This window comes from Carassius auratus, unplaced genomic scaffold, assembly GCF_003368295.1.
Source record: "Carassius auratus strain Wakin unplaced genomic scaffold, ASM336829v1 scaf_tig00005341, whole genome shotgun sequence".
NCBI classification, from domain to species: Eukaryota; Metazoa; Chordata; class Actinopteri; order Cypriniformes; family Cyprinidae; genus Carassius; species Carassius auratus.
In genome coordinates, this window is record NW_020523651.1 from 24,773 (window position 1) to 30,772 (window position 6,000).

The 6,000-nt window shown below is 42.2% G+C and overlaps 8 non-coding genes across 8 annotated transcripts; all 8 read right to left on the minus strand.

Annotated features, from left to right (window-relative positions):
• Positions 1 to 425: 425 nt before the first annotated feature.
• On the minus strand, positions 426 to 498 carry trnar-ucg (transfer RNA arginine (anticodon UCG)). The gene has a single exon. It is a non-coding gene; the product is annotated as a tRNA-Arg (tRNA).
• Positions 499 to 834: 336 nt separating this feature from the next.
• Positions 835 to 907, minus strand: trnar-ccg (transfer RNA arginine (anticodon CCG)). The gene has a single exon. It is a non-coding gene; the product is annotated as a tRNA-Arg (tRNA).
• Positions 908 to 1,068: 161 nt separating this feature from the next.
• trnar-ucg (transfer RNA arginine (anticodon UCG)) lies at positions 1,069 to 1,141 on the minus strand. The gene has a single exon. It is a non-coding gene; the product is annotated as a tRNA-Arg (tRNA).
• A 1,129-nt stretch (positions 1,142 to 2,270) lies between these two features.
• Positions 2,271 to 2,343, minus strand: trnar-ucg (transfer RNA arginine (anticodon UCG)). The gene has a single exon. It is a non-coding gene; the product is annotated as a tRNA-Arg (tRNA).
• A 336-nt stretch (positions 2,344 to 2,679) lies between these two features.
• On the minus strand, positions 2,680 to 2,752 carry trnar-ccg (transfer RNA arginine (anticodon CCG)). Its single transcript has one exon. It is a non-coding gene; the product is annotated as a tRNA-Arg (tRNA).
• A 161-nt stretch (positions 2,753 to 2,913) lies between these two features.
• On the minus strand, positions 2,914 to 2,986 carry trnar-ucg (transfer RNA arginine (anticodon UCG)). Its single transcript has one exon. It is a non-coding gene; the product is annotated as a tRNA-Arg (tRNA).
• A 1,129-nt stretch (positions 2,987 to 4,115) lies between these two features.
• On the minus strand, positions 4,116 to 4,188 carry trnar-ucg (transfer RNA arginine (anticodon UCG)). The gene has a single exon. It is a non-coding gene; the product is annotated as a tRNA-Arg (tRNA).
• Positions 4,189 to 4,593: 405 nt separating this feature from the next.
• trnar-ucg (transfer RNA arginine (anticodon UCG)) lies at positions 4,594 to 4,666 on the minus strand. The gene has a single exon. It is a non-coding gene; the product is annotated as a tRNA-Arg (tRNA).
• Between the last annotated feature and the right edge of the window lie 1,334 nt (positions 4,667 to 6,000).

Sequence of the window (6,000 nt, forward strand, 5' to 3'; positions counted from 1 at the left end):
ACCCAGAGGCATTGACAGACAGTCAGAAACAAACTAAACTGAAAGAGTTTTCATGAAATTGCTAGTTCTCATGTTCCGTTGGCAGTTCTATGCTAACTCTCATGTTCCTTTGTCACAGCTATTGTGTCTCCTTGCACTTATCATCCTGGTACCTGTTGCGCAGCCAACTTAAATCTAACCTCTCATTGACGACTCAGGTGGTAATTTAATTCACAACCCCCAGCTCCGAAGGTTGATGCCTTATTTATTAGACAACTGGACCTTTTCTCTGATTAAGCCTGAGGTATTCATTAACATTCTGATGCAAGCTAAATTGAAAGTTATTTCAAAAAATGCCAGTTCTATGCTAATTCTTGTGTCTATAGTAAAAGTTCACCATTGAATTTCTTTCTTGCAATGCCAGCTGAAATGCAACTCTTGAATGATGACCCAAGTGGGACTCGAACCCACAATCCTCAGCTCCGAAGGCTGATGCCTTATCCATTAGGCCACTGGGCCTCGTTCACTGGTGAACCCAGAGGCATTGACACACAGTCATAAACAAACTAAAAGCGATATCATGACATTGCCAGTTCTATGCTAATTCTTATGTCTACAATGAAGATATCGTCCTTGAATTTCTGTCTTGCACTGCCAGCTTAAATGCAACTCTTGAAAGATGACCCAGGTGGGATTCGAACCCAGAGTCATTGACAGACAGTCAGAAACAAACTAAACTGAAAGCAATATCATAAAATTTCCAGTTCTATGCTAATTCTTGGGGCTATAGTGTCATATTGAAGTTATCATCCTGAAATTTCTTGCATAGCCCACTTAAATGAAAGCCCTCAAAGACGACCCAGGTGGGACTTGAACCCACAATTCCCAGCTCCGGAGGCTGATGCCTTATCCATTAGGCCACTGGGCCTCGTTCACTGATGAATCAAGAGGCAGTGACACACAGTCATAAACAAACTAAAAGCAATATCATTAATTTGCCAGTTCTATTCTAATTCTTGTGTCTACACTGAAGTTATCGTCCTTGAATTTCTTTCTTGCACTGCCAGCTTAAATGCAACGCTTGAAAGATGACCCAGGTGGGACTCGAACCCACAATCCTCAGCTCCGAAGGCTGATGCCTTATCCATTAGGCCACTGGGCCCTGTTCACCGGTGAACCCAGAGGCATTGACACACAGTCATAAACAAACTAAAAGCGATATCATGACATTGGGATTCAAACCCAGAGTCATTGACAGACAGTCAGAAACAAACTAAACTGAAAGCAATATCATGAAATTGCCAGTTCTATGCTAATTCTTGGGGCTATAGTGTCATATTGAAGTTATCATCCTGAAATTTCTTGCATAGCCCACTTAAATGAAAGCCCTGAAAGACGACCCAGGTGGGACTTGAACCCACAATTCACAGCTCCTGAGGCTGATGCCTTATCCATTAGGCCAATGGGCCACATCTGTTAGTGAACCCAGAGGCATTACAGAAAGTCTTATCCGAAGCTGATCTGAGTGAGATTTCAGAAAATTGCCTGTTCTATGATAATTCTCATGACTTGAACCCACAATCTTCAGCTCTGAAGGTTGATGCTTTATCCGTTTGGCCACTGGGTATTTTCCAACAAGCCCACACAGAGGCATTTACAGACCGTCTTATCCAAGCTGAACTGAGTGAGTTTTCAGAAATTTGCCAATTTTATGATTAATATTGTGGCTATAGTGTCATATTGACGTTATCGTCCTAGAATTTCTTCCTTGCACTGCCAACATAAACACCAACCTTGAAAGATGAACCCACAATCCTCAGCTCTGAAGACCGATGCATTAGGCCACTGGGCCTTGTTCACTGGTGAACCCAGAGGCATTGACAGACAGTCAGAAACAAACTAAACTGAAAGAGTTTTCATGAAATTGCTAGTTCTCATGTTCCGTTGGCAGTTCTATGCTAACTCTCATGTTCCTTTGTCACAGCTATTGTGTCTCCTTGCACTTATCATCCTGGTACCTGTTGCGCAGCCAACTTAAATCTAACCTCTCATTGACGACTCAGGTGGTAATTTAATTCACAACCCCCAGCTCCGAAGGTTGATGCCTTATTTATTAGACAACTGGACCTTTTCTCTGATTAAGCCTGAGGTATTCATTAACATTCTGATGCAAGCTAAATTGAAAGTTATTTCAAAAAATGCCAGTTCTATGCTAATTCTTGTGTCTATAGTAAAAGTACACCATTGAATTTCTTTCTTGCACTGCCAGCTTAAATGCAATGCTTGAAAGATGACCCAAGTGGGACTCGAACCCACAATCCTCAGCTCCGAAGGCTGATGCCTTATCCATTAGGCCACTGGGCCTCGTTCACTGGTGAACCCAGAGGCATTGACACACAGTCATAAACAAACTAAAAGCGATATCATGACATTGCCAGTTCTATGCTAATTCTTATGTCTACAATGAAGATATCGTCCTTGAATTTCTGTCTTGCACTGCCAGCTTAAATGCAACTCTTGAAAGATGACCCAGGTGGGATTCGAACCCAGAGTCATTGACAGACAGTCAGAAACAAACTAAACTGAAAGCAATATCATAAAATTTCCAGTTCTATGCTAATTCTTGGGGCTATAGTGTCATATTGAAGTTATCATCCTGAAATTTCTTGCATAGCCCACTTAAATGAAAGCCCTCAAAGATGACCCAGGTGGGACTTGAACCCACAATTCCCAGCTCCGGAGGCTGATGCCTTATCCATTAGGCCACTGGGCCTCGTTCACTGATGAATCAAGAGGCATTGACACACAGTCATAAACAAACTAAAAGCAATATCATTAAATTGCCAGTTCTATTCTAATTCTTGTGTCTACACTGAAGTTATCGTCCTTGAATTTCTTTCTTGCACTGCCAGCTTAAATGCAACGCTTGAAAGATGACCCAGGTGGGACTCGAACCCACAATCCTCAGCTCCGAAGGCTGATGCCTTATCCATTAGGCCACTGGGCCCTGTTCACCGGTGAACCCAGAGGCATTGACACACAGTCATAAACAAACTAAAAGCGATATCATGACATTGGGATTCGAACCCAGAGTCATTGACAGACAGTCAGAAACAAACTAAACTGAAAGCAATATCATGAAATTGCCAGTTCTATGCTAATTCTTGGGGCTATAGTGTCATATTGAAGTTATCATCCTGAAATTTCTTGCATAGCCCACTTAAATGAAAGCCCTGAAAGACGACCCAGGTGGGACTTGAACCCACAATTCACAGCTCCTGAGGCTGATGCCTTATCCATTAGGCCAATGGGCCACATCTGTTAGTGAACCCAGAGGCATTACAGAAAGTCTTATCCGAAGCTGATCTGAGTGAGATTTCAGAAAATTGCCTGTTCTATGATAATTCTCATGACTTGAACCCACAATCTTCAGCTCTGAAGGTTGATGCTTTATCCGTTTGGCCACTGGGTATTTTCCAACAAGCCCACACAGAGGCATTTACAGACCGTCTTATCCAAGCTGAACTGAGTGAGTTTTCAGAAATTTGCCAATTTTATGATTAATATTGTGGCTATAGTGTCATATTGACGTTATCGTCCTAGAATTTCTTCCTTGCACTGCCAACATAAACACCAACCTTGAAAGATGAACCCACAATCCTCAGCTCTGAAGACCGATGCATTAGGCCACTGGGCCTTGTTCACTGGTGAACCCAGAGGCATTGACAGACAGTCAGAAACAAACTAAACTGAAAGAGTTTTCATGAAATTGCTAGTTCTCATGTTCCGTTGGCAGTTCTATGCTAACTCTCATGTTCCTTTGTCACAGCTATTGTGTCTCCTTGCACTTATCATCCTGGTACCTGTTGCGCAGCCAACTTAAATCTAACCTCTCATTGACGACTCAGGTGGTAATTTAATTCACAACCCCCAGCTCCGAAGGTTGATGCCTTATTTATTAGACAACTGGACCTTTTCTCTGATTAAGCCTGAGGTATTCATTAACATTCTGATGCAAGCTAAATTGAAAGTTATTCAAAAAAATGCCAGTTCTATGCTAATTCTTGTGTCTATAGTAAAAGTACACCATTGAATTTCTTTCTTGCACTGCCAGCTTAAATGCAATGCTTGAAAGATGACCCAAGTGGGACTCGAACCCACAATCCTCAGCTCCGAAGGCTGATGCCTTATCCATTAGGCCACTGGGCCTCGTTCACTGGTGAACCCAGAGGCATTGACACACAGTCATGAACAAACTAAACTGAAAGCAATATCATAAAATTTCCAGTTCTATGCTAATTCTTGGGGCTATAGTGTCATATTGAAGTTATCATCCTGAAATTTCTTGCATAGCCCACTTAAATGAAAGCCCTCAAAGATGACCCAGGTGGGACTTGAACCCACAATTCCCAGCTCCGGAGGCTGATGCCTCAGTGCATTAGGCCACTGGGCCTCGTTCACTGATGAATCAAGAGGCATTGACACACAGTCATAAACAAACTAAAAGCAATATCATGAAATTGCCAGTTCTATTCTAATTCTTGTGTCTACACTGAAGTTATCGTCCTTGAATTTCTTTCTTGCACTGCCAGCTTAAATGCAACGCTTGAAAGATGACCCAGGTGGGACTCGAACCCACAATCCTCAGCTCCGAAGGCTGATGCCTTATCCATTAGGCCACTGGGCCTTGTTCACCGGTGAACCCAGAGGCATTGACACACAGTCATAAACAAACTAAAAGCGATATCATGACATTGGGATTCGAACCCAGAGTCATTGACAGACAGTCAGAAACAAACTAAACTGAAAGCAATATCATGAAATTGCCAGTTCTATGCTAATTCTTGGGGCTATAGTGTCATATTGAAGTTATCATCCTGAAATTTCTTGCATAGCCCACTTAAATGAAAGCCCTGAAAGACGACCCAGGTGGGACTTGAACCCACAATTCACAGCTCCTGAGGCTGATGCCTTATCCATTAGGCCAATGGGCCACATCTGTTAGTGAACCCAGAGGCATTACAGAAAGTCTTATCCGAAGCTGATCTGAGTGAGATTTCAGAAAATTGCCTGTTCTATGATAATTCTCATGACTTGAACCCACAATCTTCAGCTCTGAAGGTTGATGCTTTATCCGTTTGGCCACTGGGTATTTTCCAACAAGCCCACACAGAGGCATTTACAGACCGTCTTATCCAAGCTGAACTGAGTGAGTTTTCAGAAATTTGCCAATTTTATGATTAATATTGTGGCTATAGTGTCATATTGACGTTATCGTCCTAGAATTTCTTCCTTGCACTGCCAACATAAACACCAACCTTGAAAGATGAACCCACAATCCTCAGCTCTGAAGACCGATGCATTAGGCCACTGGGCCTTGTTCACTGGTGAACCCAGAGGCATTGACAGACAGTCAGAAACAAACTAAACTGAAAGAGTTTTCATGAAATTGCTAGTTCTCATGTTCCGTTGGCAGTTCTATGCTAACTCTCATGTTCCTTTGTCACAGCTATTGTGTCTCCTTGCACTTATCATCCTGGTACCTGTTGCGCAGCCAACTTAAATCTAACCTCTCATTGACGACTCAGGTGGTAATTTAATTCACAACCCCCAGCTCCGAAGGTTGATGCCTTATTTATTAGACAACTGGACCTTTTCTCTGATTAAGCCTGAGGTATTCATTAACATTCTGATGCAAGCTAAATTGAAAGTTATTTCAAAAAAATGCCAGTTCTATGCTAATTCTTGTGTCTATAGTAAAAGTTCACCATTGAATTTCTTTCTTGCAATGCCAGCTGAAATGCAACTCTTGAATGATGACCCAAGTGGGACTCGAACCCACAATCCTCAGCTCCGAAGGCTGTTGCCTTCTCCATTAGTCCACTGGGCCTGGTTCACTGGTAAATCAAGAGGCATTGACAGACAGTCATAAAAAAACTAAAAGCGATATCATGACATTGCCAGTTCTATGCTAATTCTATGTCTACAATGAAGATATCGTCCTTGAATTTCTGTCTTGCA